Genomic DNA, 22,652 nt, shown 5'->3' with positions numbered 1-22,652 from the left:
GGAGGTGGGGGACAGCGGTGACATCGCCCGTGGGTCGCGCCATCCCATAATGTGCACAGGAAGACCCGCCCCCTCCTCAAAGTCCTCCCGGAAGCTGCTGCTCCAGTTTTGCTTTTATAGAAAGCATTTTGTGGGGACTTCTGCTTTGTGCCCCACTGTCTCCAGGATAGAAGTTCTGCCCCCTGGCAGTAACACCTCAGACAGGAAGGGGGTGGGACTTCCTGTTCCCGACCCTGCCAATCATCTACGCTTCCTGGACACAGCCCCCAGGCCCAGGGGTCAAAGCCTCTGTCCAACCTCCCTGCCCTGACTAGCATAATCCCAACTCACCCAGCACTAATTCTAGTGTCAGTTCCTCCCTCCTGGGCTGGCTTATCCTGAGCCCCCCCACCCTGGACACAAGCCACGCCCCCACGCACCCCGCACCCCAGGTCAGATGACCCCACCCCCATACCTCAAGTGCAGGACAAGAGAAACCGGATTCACATCCTTAGCCCAGAAGCTGGTTTAAACCAGATCAGGGCAGCTCAGTGACCCCACTCCTCTAACCCCAAACCCCATGCTGCTCCAGCCCCCCAACCCTGAGGGGCCCTGAAATCGTCAACCCGAGGATCACTGACTATGGTCCTTTAAGTGCTGATGATGTCAAGGTGATGTCACAGCTTTAAGCCCCAACCCCACCCCGTTGCTGCTGGTTTTACACGGGAGACACGTGTGTAAGGGAGAGGGGTCGGGCGTTTAATTCTAACTCTTGCTTGCGCCCCTCTCCCCTCTCCCGTGCCCCAGGGTCCTTCACTCCTTTCAGTCAGGCCATGAGGCCAAGGGCGCAGTCGCAGGATCCTGGTGGAAGGACATCACGCTGAGCACTCTAGGATTGAGTCACACCATGAAGGCCTCTGCTGGGAAAGCACAGGGGGTAAGGGGGAGACGGGGCATCGGGAAGGAAGTCCCGCCCCCATACCTCAGACAGGAAGTCTTAGCCCCTCTCCTATGCTCACCTTGCTTCCTCCTTGGCCTCTCCCGGATGACAAGATGGGCACTGCCAATGTCACAGGCGCAGTGACCTCATGGCTGGGGGGCGTGGCCTGATTCCCCTTCCCTCCCAGTGCATCCTCCTGGTGGGGAGAGGGCAGTGTCAGCGCCGTAGCCATGACCCTGTCACATCACAGAGCCACCAACCCCACCACTGTGATTAGCATAAAGCTGTACAAACTAGCCAGATCTGTTCATTGAGGGTGAGGCAAATCGCCATAAGCCCCGCCCACCCCTGCGACCCAATTATCTGGTGGTCTGGCTCATAGGTGTGCTTTTCCTCTGGAGAAAAAAAAAGACAGGGACGTTGGCTGGCACACGTGCTCAGCAACATGGATGACTTTCCCCCCTATAAGCGGGTGAGAGACAGACAGCAGTCACACACATGGAGGACCAAAGCTGTGTCTGTGCGCTAGAAGGGGGTTAGAGGATCACAGGGTGGCTCTCACTCTCAGAACCAAAAATGCCTCGTCCCCAAGGGACAAAAGAGACCAAGATAAGCGCACATTCCCAAACACATAGATGTCCTTGTTCCCTAGACAAAGGAGACAGAGACACAGGCAGGCGCACACACAGGCACAGTCAAGACTGTCCGTGTCCACTTGAGGTAGGTGAGAGACAAACAGGCAAGCACACACACCCAAGGCCATAGATGCCCTTGAGCCCCGGAGGCATGTAGGAGAGAGAAAATTGCAGGCATTCACACTCAGGCATTCCTGAGGACAGGAAACACCTCCTCAGGGACAGGGAACATGACCCCAGGGACAGGAAACAGTTCCCCAGACAGGAAACTAATCTCAAGGGACAGGAAACAGCTCCTCAGAGACAGGAAACAGCTTCCTCCCCAGGGACAGGAAACAGCTTCCTCCCCAAGGACAGGAAGTAACCTCACCAGGGCAGCCAGGGTTGAGCTGAGGTGGGTGGGGAGGAGCAACAGGTGTCCTTAGTACTCACTGTGTCGCAGGTGTGGGCACGGGCACAGCCATGCTGGGTCACTCAGGAGGCCAGGTGTTGTTCGCAGCCATCTTGGACACCTGACTGGGAAACACACGCCTGTCATCATGTGACACACATGACACCTTGGGTTTGTCCTCTCCACTCCCCCTCCCCCAAACACAGGACCCATGTGTGCACAAATGGGTCCCACGTGTGTAAGAAAAAGAGTAACACGTGACACATTCATGTGAACACGTTTGTGAGGTGGGCGACGTCCTTTGCCCGAGGTTGCCGGAGCACAACTGTGACGCACAGAGACGCACACAGACACACGCGTGCACAACCTGACCTCTTGGCAGAAAAATCTGCTTCCTCCCTGTGCCTATGTGTGACCCCGAGGGCCCTGGGCAGGACTCAGTTGAGGGCTCAGGAGCACATATGACACACACAGGAGCACATATGACACACACAGGAGCACATATGACACACACAGGAGCACATATGACACACACAGGAGCACACATGACACACACAGGAGCACATATGACACACACAGGAGCACATATGGCACACACAGCACATATGACACACACAGGAGCACATATGACACACACAGCACATATGACACACACAGGAGCAAGTATGACACACACAGGAGCACATATGACACACACAGGAGCACATATGACACACACAGCACATATGACACACACAGGAGCACATATGACACACACAGGAGCACGTATGACACACACAGGAGCACATATGGCACACACAGGAGCACATATGACACACACAGGAGCACATATGACACACACAGGAGCACATATGACACACAGGAGCACATATGACAACACAGGAGCACATATGACACACACAGGAGCACATATGACACACACAGGAGCACATATGACACACAGGAGCACATATGACAACACAGGAGCACATATGACACACACAGGAGCACATATGACACACACAGGAGCACATATGACACACACAGGAGCACATATGACACACACAGGAGCACATATGACACACACAGGAGCACATATGACACACACATGTGCATTGTGTGTCTCACCCTGTTGTCCCCACCACATCCCAAATATGTTCAGGAGAGCAGATCCATATGTGTGTTGTCATCTGCGTACATACACATCTGCACACACACACACAAATACAGGGCCTAACACAGGTCACACAGCGCCCTGTCCTCACTCCGGACAACCCACATGTGTGCACTTCTGTCATACAGGGACACACGCCATGATGCACAAGAGCTAACACGGTGGCCTGTGTGTGTGCGCAGGGGGGGGGAGTGAATCACTGTCACTCACGCCTGACATGCTAACACACACGGGCATCATACCTGGCACAGTGTGTGTGGGGGGGGGTAGTGAATCACTGTCACTCACGCCTGACATGCTAACACACACTTGCATCATACCTGGCACAGTGTGTGTGTGGGGGGGAGTGAATCACTGTCACTCACGCCTGACATGCTAACACACACGTGCATCATACCTGGCACAGTGTGTGTGTGTGTGGGGGAGTGAATCACTGTCACTCACGCCTGACATGCAAATACACAGGTGCATCCTACCTGGCACAATGTGTGTGTGGGGGGGAGTGAATCACTGTCACTCACGCCTGACATGCTAACCCACACGTGCATCCTACCTTGCACAGTGTGTGTGGGGGGGGCAGTGAATCACTGTCACTCACGCCTGACATGCTAACCCACACGTGCATCCTACCTTGCACAGTGTGTGTGGGGGGGGAGTGAATCACTGTCGCTCACGCCTGACATGCTATCACACACGTGCATCATACCTGGCACAGTGTGTGTGTGTGGGGGAGTGAATCACTGTCATTCATGCCTGACATGCTAACACACACGTGCATCATACCTGGCACAGTGTGTGGGGGGGGGCAGTCAATCACTGTCACTCACGCCTGACATGCTAACACACACGTGCATCATACCCGGCACAGTGTGTGTGTGGGGGGGGAGTGAATCACTGTCACTCACGCCCGACATGCTAACACACACGTGCATCATACCTGGCACAGTGTGTGTGTGTGGGGGGAGTGAATCACTGTCACTCACGCCTGACATGCTAACACACACGTGCATCATACCTGGCACAGTGTTGGGGGGGGAGTGAATCACTGTCACTCACGCCTGACATGCTAACACACACGTGCATCATACCTGCCACAGTGTGTGTGTGTGGGGAGTGAATCACTGTCACTCACGCCTGACATGCTAACACACACGTGCATCATACCTGGCACAGTGTGTGTGTGGGGGGATGAATCACTGTCACTCATGCCTGACTTGCTAACACACACGTGCATCATACCTGGCACAGTGTGTGTGTGTGTGGGGAGTGAATCACTGTCACTCACGCCTGACATGCTAACACACACGTGCATCCTACCTGGCACAGTGTGTGGGGGGGGAGTGAATCACTGTCACTCACGCCTGACATGCTAACACACACGTGCATCATACCAGGCACAGTGTGTGTGTGGGGGGAGTGAATCACTGTCACTCACGCCTGACATGTTAACACACACGTGCATCATACCTAGCACAGGTGCACCCGCTCCTGCGGGGGGCATCACATCCTGGAGGGGGAGGGCAGGACGGGGATGGAAAAATAGCCGCGCCTCCCGCCACGCTGAACACACAGCATACATGGCACACGCATGTCCCGCGCAGCACTCGTTACACACAAACACACAGCCCTTCCCTCCACGCATCTGCGCCGGTGCCCACCTTCCATCCCCCGCCCCCGCCCTCCTCTCCAGACGCGACCGGGGACCACGGGGCCCATAGCTCCGTCCCCCTCCTCCCTCCCCGGCCCCAACACAGAGGCCTGGGAGACCCCGCGGCGTCCGCCCACTGACTCAACCACATGTGTGACGCCGCGGCCTTGGCGGGAGGAGGGGGGTGGCGGGGGCGCGGGTGGGGGTGGGGGGCGCCCGGGGTCTGCAAGCAGAGTGGGGGAGCTGAGGCTGCGGGAAACGGAGGGAGGACGGGGGCTGCCCGGGCGCCGCGGTGGAGTGGGCGGGACTTCCTGTTTGCGGCGCGATGGTGAGCGCCGGGAGGGCGGGACTTCCTGAGCCAAGGCGGGGTGGCCAGGGATGCTCTATGCCGGGCGGGGTTGCCTGGGCCTGAGGGAAGGGCAGACGGCGGCGACTTCCTGTTAGGGGCGGGTCTTCCTGTTAGGGGCGGGTCTTCCTGTTCCTTGCAAAAGCACAGGGAGCTCGGGACTTCGGGGCAGCAGGTGATGCGCTATGCAGTGTTTTCCGGAGCTGTGAGTCCCGCGGACGGCGGCGGCGACTTCCTGTAGGGGGCGGGACTTCCTGTTTCCTGCAAGAGCACCGGGATCTCGGGACTTACTGAGTCCCGGGAAATGTGCTCTGCGGTGTTCCCGGGGGCTACGAGTCCGGCATAGGGTGGCGACTTCCTGTTGGGGGCGGGACTTCCGGTCCGAGTGCACCGGAGCGGAATCAGACGCGTGGGAGGGGGGAAGCATCCCTGGTTCCGCACTAATCTGTGTAGCCCTGCACGCGTTCGTCTGAATCACGTTCGCGTATCCACCCGCCAGGCCCTGCGTCCCCCTGATCCAGTGCCCAGCCATGATGGCCGGCGGTTCCCAGGCCGACCGGCCACCTGCCTCACCTCCCCTCCCTGTCGTGGCCTCAGTTTCCCCATCCCGTGAAATTAACTTGCGTAACTTATAAATGATAAAATTTTTTAATTAATGGGAACGAGACACTGCACCCTTCCCCACCCCCACCCGACGCCCCGCGCGGGGCATCATGGGAAGATACAGCCTGGGGCATAGGTGTGAGTGTGGGTCCTGCTTAACAAGGCCCCAGCACCGGTTGGGGGGGGCTGCGATGACTCCGTTCCTTGGGGCTGCGCCCCCGCCGTGCCCGGGGCATCCATGAGGTAAATTTCTCCTACAGGGAGGTGGGGGACAGCGGTGACATCGCCCGTGGGTCGCGCCATCCCATAATGTGCACAGGAAGACCCGCCCCCTCCTCAAAGTCCTCCCGGAAGCTGCTGCTCCAGTTTTGCTTTTATAGAAAGCATTTTGTGGGGACTTCTGCTTTGTGCCCCACTGTCTCCAGGATAGAAGTTCTGACCCCTGGCAGTAACACCTCAGACAGGAAGGGGGTGGGACTTCCTGTTCCCGACCCTGCCAATCATCTACGCTTCCTGGACACAGCCCCCAGGCCCAGGGGTCAAAGCCTCTGTCCAACCTCCCTGCCCTGACTAGCATAATCCCAACTCACCCAGCACTAATTCTAGTGTCAGTTCCTCCCTCCTGGGCTGGCTTATCCTGAGCCCCCCCACCCTGGACACAAGCCACGCCCCCACGCACCCCGCACCCCAGGTCAGATGACCCCACCCCCATACCTCAAGTGCAGGACAAGAGAAACCGGATTCACATCCTTAGCCCAGAAGCTGGTTTAAACCAGATCAGGGCAGCTCAGTGACCCCACTCCTCTAACCCCAAACCCCATGCTGCTCCAGCCCCCCAACCCTGAGGGGCCCTGAAATCGTCAACCCGAGGATCACTGACTATGGTCCTTTAAGTGCTGATGATGTCAAGGTGATGTCACAGCTTTAAGCCCCAACCCCACCCCGTTGCTGCTGGTTTTACACGGGAGACACGTGTGTAAGGGAGAGGGGTCGGGCGTTTAATTCTAACTCTTGCTTGCGCCCCTCTCCCCTCTCCCGTGCCCCAGGGTCCTTCACTCCTTTCAGTCAGGCCATGAGGCCAAGGGCGCAGTCGCAGGATCCTGGTGGAAGGACATCACGCTGAGCACTCTAGGATTGAGTCACACCATGAAGGCCTCTGCTGGGAAAGCACAGGGGGTAAGGGGGAGACGGGGCATCGGGAAGGAAGTCCCGCCCCCATACCTCAGACAGGAAGTCTTAGCCCCTCTCCTATGCTCACCTTGCTTCCTCCTTGGCCTCTCCCGGATGACAAGATGGGCACTGCCAATGTCACAGGCGCAGTGACCTCATGGCTGGGGGGCGTGGCCTGATTCCCCTTCCCTCCCAGTGCATCCTCCTGGTGGGGAGAGGGCAGTGTCAGCGCCGTAGCCATGACCCTGTCACATCACAGAGCCACCAACCCCACCACTGTGATTAGCATAAAGCTGTACAAACTAGCCAGATCTGTTCATTGAGGGTGAGGCAAATCGCCATAAGCCCCGCCCACCCCTGCGACCCAATTATCTGGTGGTCTGGCTCATAGGTGTGCTTTTCCTCTGGAGAAAAAAAAAGACAGGGACGTTGGCTGGCACACGTGCTCAGCAACATGGATGACTTTCCCCCCTATAAGTGGGTGAGAGACAGACAGCAGTCACACACATGGAGGACCAAAGCTGTGTCTGTGCGCTAGAAGGGGGTTAGAGGATCACAGGGTGGCTCTCACTCTCAGAACCAAAAATGCCTCGTCCCCAAGGGACAAAAGAGACCAAGATAAGCGCACATTCCCAAACACATAGATGTCCTTGTTCCCTAGACAAAGGAGACAGAGACACAGGCAGGCGCACACACAGGCACAGTCAAGACTGTCCGTGTCCACTTGAGGTAGGTGAGAGACAAACAGGCAAGCACACACACCCAAGGCCATAGATGCCCTTGAGCCCCGGAGGCATGTAGGAGAGAGAAAATTGCAGGCATTCACACTCAGGCATTCCTGAGGACAGGAAACACCTCCTCAGGGACAGGGAACATGACCCCAGGGACAGGAAACAGTTCCCCAGACAGGAAACTAATCTCAAGGGACAGGAAACAGCTCCTCAGAGACAGGAAACAGCTTCCTCCCCAGGGACAGGAAACAGCTTCCTCCCCAAGGACAGGAAGTAACCTCACCAGGGCAGCCAGGGTTGAGCTGAGGTGGGTGGGGAGGAGCAACAGGTGTCCTTAGTACTCACTGTGTCGCAGGTGTGGGCACGGGCACAGCCATGCTGGGTCACTCAGGAGGCCAGGTGTTGTTCGCAGCCATCTTGGACACCTGACTGGGAAACACACGCCTGTCATCATGTGACACACATGACACCTTGGGTTTGTCCTCTCCACTCCCCCTCCCCCAAACACAGGACCCATGTGTGCACAAATGGGTCCCACGTGTGTAAGAAAAAGAGTAACACGTGACACATTCATGTGAACACGTTTGTGAGGTGGGCGACGTCCTTTGCCCGAGGTTGCCGGAGCACAACTGTGACGCACAGAGACGCACACAGACACACGCGTGCACAACCTGACCTCTTGGCAGAAAAATCTGCTTCCTCCCTGTGCCTATGTGTGACCCCGAGGGCCCTGGGCAGGACTCAGTTGAGGGCTCAGGAGCACATATGACACACACAGGAGCACATATGACACACACAGGAGCACATATGACACACACAGGAGCACATATGACACACACAGGAGCACACATGACACACACAGGAGCACATATGACACACACAGGAGCACATATGGCACACACAGCACATATGACACACACAGGAGCACATATGACACACACAGCACATATGACACACACAGGAGCAAGTATGACACACACAGGAGCACATATGACACACACAGGAGCACATATGACACACACAGCACATATGACACACACAGGAGCACATATGACACACACAGGAGCACGTATGACACACACAGGAGCACATATGGCACACACAGGAGCACATATGACACACACAGGAGCACATATGACACACACAGGAGCACATATGACACACAGGAGCACATATGACAACACAGGAGCACATATGACACACACAGGAGCACATATGACACACACAGGAGCACATATGACACACAGGAGCACATATGACAACACAGGAGCACATATGACACACACAGGAGCACATATGACACACACAGGAGCACATATGACACACACAGGAGCACATATGACACACACATGTGCATTGTGTGTCTCACCCTGTTGTCCCCACCACATCCCAAATATGTTCAGGAGAGCAGATCCATATGTGTGTTGTCATCTGCGTACATACACATCTGCACACACACACACAAATACAGGGCCTAACACAGGTCACACAGCGCCCTGTCCTCACTCCGGACAACCCACATGTGTGCACTTCTGTCATACAGGGACACACGCCATGATGCACAAGAGCTAACACGGTGGCCTGTGTGTGTGCGCAGGGGGGGGGAGTGAATCACTGTCACTCACGCCTGACATGCTAACACACACGGGCATCATACCTGGCACAGTGTGTGTGTGGGGGGGTAGTGAATCACTGTCACTCACGCCTGACATGCTAACACACACTTGCATCATACCTGGCACAGTGTGTGTGTGGGGGGGAGTGAATCACTGTCACTCACGCCTGACATGCTAACACACACGTGCATCATACCTGGCACAGTGTGTGTGTGTGTGGGGGAGTGAATCACTGTCACTCACGCCTGACATGCTAACCCACACGTGCATCCTACCTTGCACAGTGTGTGTGGGGGGGCAGTGAATCACTGTCACTCACGCCTGACATGCTAACCCACACGTGCATCCTACCTTGCACAGTGTGTGTGGGGGGGGAGTGAATCACTGTCACTCACGCCTGACATGCTATCACACACGTGCATCATACCTGGCACAGTGTGTGTGTGTGGGGGAGTGAATCACTGTCATTCATGCCTGACATGCTAACACACACGTGCATCATACCTGGCACAGTGTGTGGGGGGGGGCAGTCAATCACTGTCACTCACGCCTGACATGCTAACACACACGTGCATCATACCTGGCACAGTGTGTGTGTGGGGGGGTGAATCACTGTCACTCATGCCTGACTTGCTAACACACACGTGCATCATACCTGGCACAGTGTGTGTGTGTGGGGGGAGTGAATCACTGTCACTCACGCCTGACATGCTAACACACACGTGCATCCTACCTGGCACAGTGTGTGGGGGGGGAGTGAATCACTGTCACTCACGCCTGACATGCTAACACACACGTGCATCATACCAGGCACAGTGTGTGTGTGGGGGGAGTGAATCACTGTCACTCACGCCTGACATGTTAACACACACGTGCATCATACCTAGCACAGGTGCACCCGCTCCTGCGGGGGGCATCACATCCTGGAGGGGGAGGGCAGGACGGGGATGGAAAAATAGCCGCGCCTCCCGCCACGCTGAACACACAGCATACATGGCACACGCATGTCCCGCGCAGCACTCGTTACACACAAACACACAGCCCTTCCCTCCACGCATCTGCGCCGGTGCCCACCTTCCATCCCCCGCCCCCGCCCTCCTCTCCAGAAGCGACCGGGGACCACGGGGCCCATAGCTCCGTCCCCCTCCTCCCTCCCCGGCCCCAACACAGAGGCCTGGGAGACCCCGCGGCGTCCGCCCACTGACTCAACCACATGTGTGACGCCGCGGCCTTGGCGGGAGGAGGGGGGTGGCGGGGGCGCGGGTGGGGGTGGGGGGCGCCCGGGGTCTGCAAGCAGAGTGGGGGAGCTGAGGCTGCGGGAAACGGAGGGAGGACGGGGGCTGCCCGGGCGCCGCGGTGGAGTGGGCGGGACTTCCTGTTTGCGGCGCGATGGTGAGCGCCGGGAGGGCGGGACTTCCTGAGCCAAGGCGGGGTGGCCAGGGATGCTCTATGCCGGGCGGGGTTGCCTGGGCCTGAGGGAAGGGCAGACGGCGGCGACTTCCTGTTAGGGGCGGGTCTTCCTGTTAGGGGCGGGTCTTCCTGTTCCTTGCAAAAGCACAGGGAGCTCGGGACTTCGGGGCAGCAGGTGATGCGCTATGCAGTGTTTTCCGGAGCTGTGAGTCCCGCGGACGGCGGCGGCGACTTCCTGTAGGGGGCGGGACTTCCTGTTTCCTGCAAGAGCACCGGGATCTCGGGACTTACTGAGTCCCGGGAAATGTGCTCTGCGGTGTTCCCGGGGGCTACGAGTCCGGCATAGGGTGGCGACTTCCTGTTGGGGGCGGGACTTCCGGTCCGAGTGCACCGGAGCGGAATCAGACGCGTGGGAGGGGGGAAGCATCCCTGGTTCTGCACTAATCTGTGTAGCCCTGCACGCGTTCGTCTGAATCACGTTCGCGTATCCACCCGCCAGGCCCTGCGTCCCCCTGATCCAGTGCCCAGCCATGATGGCCGGCGGTTCCCAGGCCGACCGGCCACCTGCCTCACCTCCCCTCCCTGTCGTGGCCTCAGTTTCCCCATCCCGTGAAATTAACTTGCGTAACTTATAAATGATAAAATTTTTTAATTAATGGGAACGAGACACTGCACCCTTCCCCACCCCCACCCGACGCCCCGCGCGGGGCATCATGGGAAGATACAGCCTGGGGCATAGGTGTGAGTGTGGGTCCTGCTTAACAAGGCCCCAGCACCGGTTGGGGGGGGCTGCGATGACTCCGTTCCTTGGGGCTGCGCCCCCGCCGTGCCCGGGGCATCCATGAGGTAAATTTCTCCTACAGGGAGGTGGGGGACAGCGGTGACATCGCCCGTGGGTCGCGCCATCCCATAATGTGCACAGGAAGACCCGCCCCCTCCTCAAAGTCCTCCCGGAAGCTGCTGCTCCAGTTTTGCTTTTATAGAAAGCATTTTGTGGGGACTTCTGCTTTGTGCCCCACTGTCTCCAGGATAGAAGTTCTGACCCCTGGCAGTAACACCTCAGACAGGAAGGGGGTGGGACTTCCTGTTCCCGACCCTGCCAATCATCTACGCTTCCTGGACACAGCCCCCAGGCCCAGGGGTCAAAGCCTCTGTCCAACCTCCCTGCCCTGACTAGCATAATCCCAACTCACCCAGCACTAATTCTAGTGTCAGTTCCTCCCTCCTGGGCTGGCTTATCCTGAGCCCCCCCACCCTGGACACAAGCCACGCCCCCACGCACCCCGCACCCCAGGTCAGATGACCCCACCCCCATACCTCAAGTGCAGGACAAGAGAAACCGGATTCACATCCTTAGCCCAGAAGCTGGTTTAAACCAGATCAGGGCAGCTCAGTGACCCCACTCCTCTAACCCCAAACCCCATGCTGCTCCAGCCCCCCAACCCTGAGGGGCCCTGAAATCGTCAACCCGAGGATCACTGACTATGGTCCTTTAAGTGCTGATGATGTCAAGGTGATGTCACAGCTTTAAGCCCCAACCCCACCCCGTTGCTGCTGGTTTTACACGGGAGACACGTGTGTAAGGGAGAGGGGTCGGGCGTTTAATTCTAACTCTTGCTTGCGCCCCTCTCCCCTCTCCCGTGCCCCAGGGTCCTTCACTCCTTTCAGTCAGGCCATGAGGCCAAGGGCGCAGTCGCAGGATCCTGGTGGAAGGACATCACGCTGAGCACTCTAGGATTGAGTCACACCATGAAGGCCTCTGCTGGGAAAGCACAGGGGGTAAGGGGGAGACGGGGCATCGGGAAGGAAGTCCCGCCCCCATACCTCAGACAGGAAGTCTTAGCCCCTCTCCTATGCTCACCTTGCTTCCTCCTTGGCCTCTCCCGGATGACAAGATGGGCACTGCCAATGTCACAGGCGCAGTGACCTCATGGCTGGGGGGCGTGGCCTGATTCCCCTTCCCTCCCAGTGCATCCTCCTGGTGGGGAGAGGGCAGTGTCAGCGCCGTAGCCATGACCCTGTCACATCACAGAGCCACCAACCCCACCACTGTGATTAGCATAAAGCTGTACAAACTAGCCAGATCTCTTCATTGAGGGTGAGGCAAATCGCCATAAGCCCCGCCCACCCCTGCGACCCAATTATCTGGTGGTCTGGCTCATAGGTGTGCTTTTCCTCTGGAGAAAAAAAAAGACAGGGACGTTGGCTGGCACACGTGCTCAGCAACATGGATGACTTTCCCCCCTATAAGCGGGTGAGAGACAGACAGCAGTCACACACATGGAGGACCAAAGCTGTGTCTGTGCGCTAGAAGGGGGTTAGAGGATCACAGGGTGGCTCTCACTCTCAGAACCAAAAATGCCTTGTCCCCAAGGGACAAAAGAGACCAAGATAAGCGCACATTCCCAAACACATAGATGTCCTTGTTCCCTAGACAAAGGAGACAGAGACACAGGCAGGCGCACACACAGGCACAGTCAAGACTGTCCGTGTCCACTTGAGGTAGGTGAGAGACAAACAGGCAAGCACACACACCCAAGGCCATAGATGCCCTTGAGCCCCGGAGGCATGTAGGAGAGAGAAAATTGCAGGCATTCACACTCAGGCATTCCTGAGGACAGGAAACACCTCCTCAGGGACAGGGAACATGACCCCAGGGACAGGAAACAGTTCCCCAGACAGGAAACTAATCTCAAGGGACAGGAAACAGCTCCTCAGAGACAGGAAACAGCTTCCTCCCCAGGGACAGGAAACAGCTTCCTCCCCAAGGACAGGAAGTAACCTCACCAGGGCAGCCAGGGTTGAGCTGAGGTGGGTGGGGAGGAGCAACAGGTGTCCTTAGTACTCACTGTGTCGCAGGTGTGGGCACGGGCACAGCCATGCTGGGTCACTCAGGAGGCCAGGTGTTGTTCGCAGCCATCTTGGACACCTGACTGGGAAACACACGCCTGTCATCATGTGACACACATGACACCTTGGGTTTGTCCTCTCCACTCCCCCTCCCCCAAACACAGGACCCATGTGTGCACAAATGGGTCCCACGTGTGTAAGAAAAAGAGTAACACGTGACACATTCATGTGAACACGTTTGTGAGGTGGGCGACGTCCTTTGCCCGAGGTTGCCGGAGCACAACTGTGACGCACAGAGACGCACACAGACACACGCGTGCACAACCTGACCTCTTGGCAGAAAAATCTGCTTCCTCCCTGTGCCTATGTGTGACCCCGAGGGCCCTGGGCAGGACTCAGTTGAGGGCTCAGGAGCACATATGACACACACAGGAGCACATATGACACACACAGGAGCACATATGACACACACAGGAGCACATATGACACACACAGGAGCACACATGACACACACAGGAGCACATATGACACACACAGGAGCACATATGGCACACACAGCACATATGACACACACAGGAGCACATATGACACACACAGCACATATGACACACACAGGAGCAAGTATGACACACACAGGAGCACATATGACACACACAGGAGCACATATGACACACACAGCACATATGACACACACAGGAGCACATATGACACACACAGGAGCACGTATGACACACACAGGAGCACATATGGCACACACAGGAGCACATATGACACACACAGGAGCACATATGACACACACAGGAGCACATATGACACACAGGAGCACATATGACAACACAGGAGCACATATGACACACACAGGAGCACATATGACACACACAGGAGCACATATGACACACAGGAGCACATATGACAACACAGGAGCACATATGACACACACAGGAGCACATATGACACACACAGGAGCACATATGACACACACAGGAGCACATATGACACACACATGTGCATTGTGTGTCTCACCCTGTTGTCCCCACCACATCCCAAATATGTTCAGGAGAGCAGATCCATATGTGTGTTGTCATCTGCGTACATACACATCTGCACACACACACACAAATACAGGGCCTAACACAGGTCACACAGCGCCCTGTCCTCACTCCGGACAACCCACATGTGTGCACTTCTGTCATACAGGGACACACGCCATGATGCACAAGAGCTAACACGGTGGCCTGTGTGTGTGCGCAGGGGGGGGGAGTGAATCACTGTCACTCACGCCTGACATGCTAACACACACGGGCATCATACCTGGCACAGTGTGTGTGTGGGGGGGTAGTGAATCACTGTCACTCACGCCTGACATGCTAACACACACTTGCATCATACCTGGCACAGTGTGTGTGTGGGGGGGAGTGAATCACTGTCACTCACGCCTGACATGCTAACACACACGTGCATCATACCTGGCACAGTGTGTGTGTGTGTGGGGGAGTGAATCACTGTCACTCACGCCTGACATGCTAACCCACACGTGCATCCTACCTTGCACAGTGTGTGTGGGGGGGCAGTGAATCACTGTCACTCACGCCTGACATGCTAACCCACACGTGCATCCTACCTTGCACAGTGTGTGTGGGGGGGGAGTGAATCACTGTCACTCACGCCTGACATGCTATCACACACGTGCATCATACCTGGCACAGTGTGTGTGTGTGGGGGAGTGAATCACTGTCATTCATGCCTGACATGCTAACACACACGTGCATCATACCTGGCACAGTGTGTGGGGGGGGGCAGTCAATCACTGTCACTCACGCCTGACATGCTAACACACACGTGCATCATACCTGGCACAGTGTGTGTGTGGGGGGGTGAATCACTGTCACTCATGCCTGACTTGCTAACACACACGTGCATCATACCTGGCACAGTGTGTGTGTGTGTGGGGAGTGAATCACTGTCACTCACGCCTGACATGCTAACACACACGTGCATCCTACCTGGCACAGTGTGTGGGGGGGGAGTGAATCACTGTCACTCACGCCTGACATGCTAACACACACGTGCATCATACCAGGCACAGTGTGTGTGTGGGGGGAGTGAATCACTGTCACTCACGCCTGACATGTTAACACACACGTGCATCATACCTAGCACAGGTGCACCCGCTCCTGCGGGGGGCATCACATCCTGGAGGGGGAGGGCAGGACGGGGATGGAAAAATAGCCGCGCCTCCCGCCACGCTGAACACACAGCATACATGGCACACGCATGTCCCGCGCAGCACTCGTTACACACAAACACACAGCCCTTCCCTCCACGCATCTGCGCCGGTGCCCACCTTCCATCCCCCGCCCCCGCCCTCCTCTCCAGAAGCGACCGGGGACCACGGGGCCCATAGCTCCGTCCCCCTCCTCCCTCCCCGGCCCCAACACAGAGGCCTGGGAGACCCCGCGGCGTCCGCCCACTGACTCAACCACATGTGTGACGCCGCGGCCTTGGCGGGAGGAGGGGGGTGGCGGGGGCGCGGGTGGGGGTGGGGGGCGCCCGGGGTCTGCAAGCAGAGTGGGGGAGCTGAGGCTGCGGGAAACGGAGGGAGGACGGGGGCTGCCCGGGCGCCGCGGTGGAGTGGGCGGGACTTCCTGTTTGCGGCGCGATGGTGAGCGCCGGGAGGGCGGGACTTCCTGAGCCAAGGCGGGGTGGCCAGGGATGCTCTATGCCGGGCGGGGTTGCCTGGGCCTGAGGGAAGGGCAGACGGCGGCGACTTCCTGTTAGGGGCGGGTCTTCCTGTTAGGGGCGGGTCTTCCTGTTCCTTGCAAAAGCACAGGGAGCTCGGGACTTCGGGGCAGCAGGTGATGCGCTATGCAGTGTTTTCCGGAGCTGTGAGTCCCGCGGACGGCGGCGGCGACTTCCTGTAGGGGGCGGGACTTCCTGTTTCCTGCAAGAGCACCGGGATCTCGGGACTTACTGAGTCCCGGGAAATGTGCTCTGCGGTGTTCCCGGGGGCTACGAGTCCGGCATAGGGTGGCGACTTCCTGTTGGGGGCGGGACTTCCGGTCCGAGTGCACCGGAGCGGAATCAGACGCGTGGGAGGGGGGAAGCATCCCTGGTTCCGCACTAATCTGTGCAGCCCTGCACGCGTTCGTCTGAATCACGTTCGCGTATCCACCCGCCAGGCCCTGCGTCCCCCTGATCCAGTGCCCAGCCATGATGGCCGGCGGTTCCCAGGCCGACCGGCCACCTGCCTCACCTCCCCTCCCTGTCGTGGCCTCAGTTTCCCCATCCCGTGAAATTAACTTGCGTAACTTATAAATGATAAAATTTTTTAATTAATGGGAACGAGACACTGCACCCTTCCCCACCCCCACCCGACGCCCCGCGCGGGGCATCATGGGAAGATACAGCCTGGGGCATAGGTGTGAGTGTGGGTCCTGCTTAACAAGGCCCCAGCACCGGTTGGGGGGGCTGCGATGACTCCGTTCCTTGGGGCTGCGCCCCCGCCGTGCCCGGGGCATCCATGAGGTAAATTTCTCCTACAGGGAGGTGGGGGACAGCGGTGACATCGCCCGTGGGTCGCGCCATCCCATAATGTGCACAGGAAGACCCGCCCCCTCCTCAAAGTCCTCCCGGAAGCTGCTGCTCCAGTTTTGCTTTTATAGAAAGCATTTTGTGGGGACTTCTGCTTTGTGCCCCACTGTCTCCAGGATAGAAGTTCTGACCCCTGGCAGTAACACCTCAGACAGGAAGGGGGTGGGACTTCCTGTTCCCGACCCTGCCAATCATCTACGCTTCCTGGACACAGCCCCCAGGCCCAGGGGTCAAAGCCTCTGTCCAACCTCCCTGCCCTGACTAGCATAATCCCAACTCACCCAGCACTAATTCTAGTGTCAGTTCCTCCCTCCTGGGCTGGCTTATCCTGAGCCCCCCCACCCTGGACACAAGCCACGCCCCCACGCACCCCGCACCCCAGGTCAGATGACCCCACCCCCATACCTCAAGTGCAGGACAAGAGAAACCGGATTCACATCCTTAGCCCAGAAGCTGGTTTAAACCAGATCAGGGCAGCTCAGTGACCCCACTCCTCTAACCCCAAACCCCATGCTGCTCCAGCCCCCCAACCCTGAGGGGCCCTGAAATCGTCAACCCGAGGATCACTGACTATGGTCCTTTAAGTGCTGATGATGTCAAGGTGATGTCACAGCTTTAAGCCCCAACCCCACCCCGTTGCTGCTGGTTTTACACGGGAGACACGTGTGTAAGGGAGAGGGGTCGGGCGTTTAATTCTAACTCTTGCTTGCGCCCCTCTCCCCTCTCCCGTGCCCCAGGGTCCTTCACTCCTTTCAGTCAGGCCATGAGGCCAAGGGCGCAGTCGCAGGATCCTGGTGGAAGGACATCACGCTGAGCACTCTAGGATTGAGTCACACCATGAAGGCCTCTGCTGGGAAAGCACAGGGGGTAAGGGGGAGACGGGGCATCGGGAAGGAAGTCCCGCCCCCATACCTCAGACAGGAAGTCTTAGCCCCTCTCCTATGCTCACCTTGCTTCCTCCTTGGCCTCTCCCGGATGACAAGATGGGCACTGCCAATGTCACAGGCGCAGTGACCTCATGGCTGGGGGGCGTGGCCTGATTCCCCTTCCCTCCCAGTGCATCCTCCTGGTGGGGAGAGGGCAGTGTCAGCGCCGTAGCCATGACCCTGTCACATCACAGAGCCACCAACCCCACCACTGTGATTAGCATAAAGCTGTACAAACTAGCCAGATCTGTTCATTGAGGGTGAGGCAAATCGCCATAAGCCCCGCCCACCCCTGCGACCCAATTATCTGGTGGTCTGGCTCATAGGTGTGCTTTTCCTCTGGAGAAAAAAAAAGACAGGGACGTTGGCTGGCACACGTGCTCAGCAACATGGATGACTTTCCCCCCTATAAGCGGGTGAGAGACAGACAGCAGTCACACACATGGAGGACCAAAGCTGTGTCTGTGCGCTAGAAGGGGGTTAGAGGATCACAGGGTGGCTCTCACTCTCAGAACCAAAAATGCCTTGTCCCCAAGGGACAAAAGAGACCAAGATAAGCGCACATTCCCAAACACATAGATGTCCTTGTTCCCTAGACAAAGGAGACAGAGACACAGGCAGGCGCACACACAGGCACAGTCAAGACTGTCCGTGTCCACTTGAGGTAGGTGAGAGACAAACAGGCAAGCACACACACCCAAGGCCATAGATGCCCTTGAGCCCCGGAGGCATGTAGGAGAGAGAAAATTGCAGGCATTCACACTCAGGCATTCCTGAGGACAGGAAACACCTCCTCAGGGACAGGGAACATGACCCCAGGGACAGGAAACAGTTCCCCAGACAGGAAACTAATCTCAAGGGACAGGAAACAGCTCCTCAGAGACAGGAAACAGCTTCCTCCCCAGGGACAGGAAACAGCTTCCTCCCCAAGGACAGGAAGTAACCTCACCAGGGCAGCCAGGGTTGAGCTGAGGTGGGTGGGGAGGAGCAACAGGTGTCCTTAGTACTCACTGTGTCGCAGGTGTGGGCACGGGCACAGCCATGCTGGGTCACTCAGGAGGCCAGGTGTTGTTCGCAGCCATCTTGGACACCTGACTGGGAAACACACGCCTGTCATCATGTGACACACATGACACCTTGGGTTTGTCCTCTCCACTCCCCCTCCCCCAAACACAGGACCCATGTGTGCACAAATGGGTCCCACGTGTGTAAGAAAAAGAGTAACACGTGACACATTCATGTGAACACGTTTGTGAGGTGGGCGACGTCCTTTGCCCGAGGTTGCCGGAGCACAACTGTGACGCACAGAGACGCACACAGACACACGCGTGCACAACCTGACCTCTTGGCAGAAAAATCTGCTTCCTCCCTGTGCCTATGTGTGACCCCGAGGGCCCTGGGCAGGACTCAGTTGAGGGCTCAGGAGCACATATGACACACACAGGAGCACATATGACACACACAGGAGCACATATGACACACACAGGAGCACACATGACACACACAGGAGCACATATGACACACACAGGAGCACATATGGCACACACAGCACATATGACACACACAGGAGCACATATGACACACACAGCACATATGACACACACAGGAGCAAGTATGACACACACAGGAGCACATATGACACACACAGGAGCACATATGACACACACAGCACATATGACACACACAGGAGCACATATGACACACACAGGAGCACGTATGACACACACAGGAGCACATATGGCACACACAGGAGCACATATGACACACACAGGAGCACATATGACACACACAGGAGCACATATGACACACAGGAGCACATATGACAACACAGGAGCACATATGACACACACAGGAGCACATATGACACACACAGGAGCACATATGACACACAGGAGCACATATGACAACACAGGAGCACATATGACACACACAGGAGCACATATGACACACACAGGAGCACATATGACACACACAGGAGCACATATGACACACACATGTGCATTGTGTGTCTCACCCTGTTGTCCCCACCACATCCCAAATATGTTCAGGAGAGCAGATCCATATGTGTGTTGTCATCTGCGTACATACACATCTGCACACACACACACAAATACAGGGCCTAACACAGGTCACACAGCGCCCTGTCCTCACTCCGGACAACCCACATGTGTGCACTTCTGTCATACAGGGACACACGCCATGATGCACAAGAGCTAACACGGTGGCCTGTGTGTGTGCGCAGGGGGGGGGAGTGAATCACTGTCACTCACGCCTGACATGCTAACACACACGGGCATCATACCTGGCACAGTGTGTGTGTGGGGGGGGTAGTGAATCACTGTCACTCACGCCTGACATGCTAACACACACTTGCATCATACCTGGCACAGTGTGTGTGGGGGGGGGAGTGAATCACTGTCACTCACGCCTGACATGCTAACACACACGTGCATCATACCTGGCACAGTGTGTGTGTGTGTGGGGGAGTGAATCACTGTCACTCACGCCTGACATGCTAACACACAGGTGCATCCTACCTGGCACAATGTGTGTGTGGGGGGGAGTGAATCACTGTCACTCACGCCTGACATGCTAACCCACACGTGCATCCTACCTTGCACAGTGTGTGTGGGGGGGGCAATGAATCACTGTCACTCACGCCTGACATGCTAACCCACACGTGCATCCTACCTTGCACAGTGTGTGTGTGGGGGGAGTGAATCACTGTCACTCACGCCTGACATGCTATCACACACGTGCATCATACCTGGCACAGTGTGTGGGGGGGGGGCAGTCAATCACTGTCACTCACGCCTGACATGCTAACACACACGTGCATCATACCCGGCACAGTGTGTGTGTGTGGGGGGGAGTGAATCACTGTCACTCACGCCCGACATGCTAACACACACGTGCATCATACCTGGCACAGTGTGTGTGTGTGTGGGGAGTGAATCACTGTCACTCACGCCTGACATGCTAACACACACGTGCATCATACCTGGCACAGTGTGTGGGGGGGGAGTGAATCACTGTCACTCACGCCTGACATGCTAACACACACGTGCATCATACCTGCCACAGTGTGTGTGTGTGGGGAGTGAATCACTGTCACTCACGCCTGACATGCTAACACACACGTGCATCATACCTGGCACAGTGTGTGTGTGGGGGGGTGAATCACTGTCACTCATGCCTGACTTGCTAACACACACGTGCATCATACCTGGCACAGTGTGTGTGTGTGTGGGGAGTGAATCACTGTCACTCACGCCTGACATGCTAACACACACGTGCATCCTACCTGGCACAGTGTGTGGGGGGGGAGTGAATCACTGTCACTCACGCCTGACATGCTAACACACACGTGCATCATACCAGGCACAGTGTGTGTGTGGGGGGAGTGAATCACTGTCACTCACGCCTGACATGTTAACACACACGTGCATCATACCTAGCACAGGTGCACCCGCTCCTGCGGGGGGCATCACATCCTGGAGGGGGAGGGCAGGACGGGGATGGAAAAATAGCCGCGTCTCCCGCCACGCTGAACACACATGCATACATGGCACACGCATGTCCCGCGCAGCACTCGTTACACACAAACACACAGCCCTTCCCTCCACGCATCTGCGCCGGTGCCCACCTTCCATCCCCCGCCCCCGCCCTCCTCTCCAGACGCGACCGGGGACCACGGGGCCCATAGCTCCGTCCCCCTCCTCCCTCCCCGGCCCCAACACAGAGGCCTGGGAGACCCCGCGGCGTCCGCCCACTGACTCAACCACATGTGTGACGCCGCGGCCTTGGCGGGAGGAGGGGGGTGGCGGGGGCGCGGGTGGGGGTGGGGGGCGCCCGGGGTCTGCAAGCAGAGTGGGGGAGCTGAGGCTGCGGGAAACGGAGGGAGGACGGGGGCTGCCCGGGCGCCGCGGTGGAGTGGGCGGGACTTCCTGTTTGCGGCGCGATGGTGAGCGCCGGGAGGGCGGGACTTCCTGAGCCAAGGCGGGGTGGCCAGGGATGCTCTATGCCGGGCGGGGTTGCCTGGGCCTGAGGGAAGGGCAGACGGCGGCGACTTCCTGTTAGGGGCGGGTCTTCCTGTTAGGGGCGGGTCTTCCTGTTCCTTGCAAAAGCACAGGGAGCTCGGGACTTCGGGGCAGCAGGTGATGCGCTATGCAGTGTTTTCCGGAGCTGTGAGTCCCGCGGACGGCGGCGGCGACTTCCTGTTTCCTGCAAGAGCACCGGGATCTCGGGACTTACTGAGTCCCGGGAAATGTGCTCTGCGGTGTTCCCGGGGGCTACGAGTCCGGCATAGGGTGGCGACTTCCTGTTGGGGGCGGGACTTCCGGTCCGAGTGCACCGGAGCGGAATCAGACGCGTGGGAGGGGGGAAGCATCCCTGGTTCCGCACTAATCTGTGTAGCCCTGCACGCGTTCGTCTGAATCACGTTCGCGTATCCACCCGCCAGGCCCTGCGTCCCCCTGATCCAGTGCCCAGCCATGATGGCCGGCGGTTCCCAGGCCGACCGGCCACCTGCCTCACCTCCCCTCCCTGTCGTGGCCTCAGTTTCCCCATCCCGTGAAATTAACTTGCGTAACTTATAAATGATAAAATTTTTTAATTAATGGGAACGAGACACTGCACCCTTCCCCACCCCCACCCGACGCCC

The 22,652-nt window shown here is 57.5% G+C and overlaps 4 long non-coding RNA genes across 11 annotated transcripts; all 4 read right to left on the bottom strand.

The window, feature by feature from the left end:
- Positions 1 to 451: 451 nt before the first annotated feature.
- On the bottom strand, positions 452 to 5,026 carry LOC311591796. 2 transcript variants are annotated; one of them, XR_014777211.1, is made up of 4 exons: positions 4,566 to 5,026; positions 1,987 to 2,070; positions 999 to 1,115; positions 452 to 896 (listed from the first exon to the last, which is right to left on the bottom strand). It is a non-coding gene; the product is annotated as an uncharacterized lncRNA (long non-coding RNA). The 2 variants fall into 2 exon arrangements; XR_014777212.1 differs by having other exon boundaries at positions 1,987 to 2,066; positions 4,888 to 5,026.
- Positions 5,027 to 5,730: 704 nt separating this feature from the next.
- Positions 5,731 to 10,556, bottom strand: LOC311591795. Of its 3 annotated transcripts, none has more exons than XR_014777208.1 (4): positions 10,418 to 10,556; positions 7,942 to 8,021; positions 6,954 to 7,070; positions 5,731 to 6,851 (listed from the first exon to the last, which is right to left on the bottom strand). It is a non-coding gene; the product is annotated as an uncharacterized lncRNA (long non-coding RNA). The 3 variants fall into 3 exon arrangements; XR_014777209.1 differs by lacking the exon at positions 10,418 to 10,556 and adding an exon at positions 10,096 to 10,210 and having other exon boundaries at positions 7,942 to 8,025; XR_014777210.1 differs by lacking the exon at positions 10,418 to 10,556 and having other exon boundaries at positions 7,942 to 8,181.
- A 1,380-nt stretch (positions 10,557 to 11,936) lies between these two features.
- LOC311591801 lies at positions 11,937 to 16,086 on the bottom strand. Of its 3 annotated transcripts, none has more exons than XR_014777221.1 (4): positions 15,948 to 16,086; positions 13,472 to 13,551; positions 12,484 to 12,600; positions 11,937 to 12,381 (listed from the first exon to the last, which is right to left on the bottom strand). It is a non-coding gene; the product is annotated as an uncharacterized lncRNA (long non-coding RNA). The 3 variants fall into 3 exon arrangements; XR_014777222.1 differs by lacking the exon at positions 15,948 to 16,086 and adding an exon at positions 15,626 to 15,740 and having other exon boundaries at positions 13,472 to 13,555; XR_014777223.1 differs by lacking the exon at positions 15,948 to 16,086 and having other exon boundaries at positions 13,472 to 13,711.
- A 1,379-nt stretch (positions 16,087 to 17,465) lies between these two features.
- On the bottom strand, positions 17,466 to 21,905 carry LOC311591794. 3 transcript variants are annotated; one of them, XR_014777205.1, is made up of 4 exons: positions 21,444 to 21,905; positions 19,001 to 19,084; positions 18,013 to 18,129; positions 17,466 to 17,910 (listed from the first exon to the last, which is right to left on the bottom strand). It is a non-coding gene; the product is annotated as an uncharacterized lncRNA (long non-coding RNA). The 3 variants fall into 3 exon arrangements; XR_014777206.1 differs by having other exon boundaries at positions 19,001 to 19,080; positions 21,767 to 21,905; XR_014777207.1 differs by lacking the exon at positions 21,444 to 21,905 and having other exon boundaries at positions 19,001 to 19,240.
- Positions 21,906 to 22,652: the final 747 nt, after the last annotated feature.

The sequence above is a fragment of the Acomys minous genome, assembly GCF_964271855.1.
Source record: "Acomys minous genome assembly, contig: scaffold_67, whole genome shotgun sequence".
NCBI classification, from domain to species: Eukaryota; Metazoa; Chordata; class Mammalia; order Rodentia; family Muridae; genus Acomys; species Acomys minous.
This window is presented reverse-complemented; position numbering and strand designations above follow the sequence as displayed.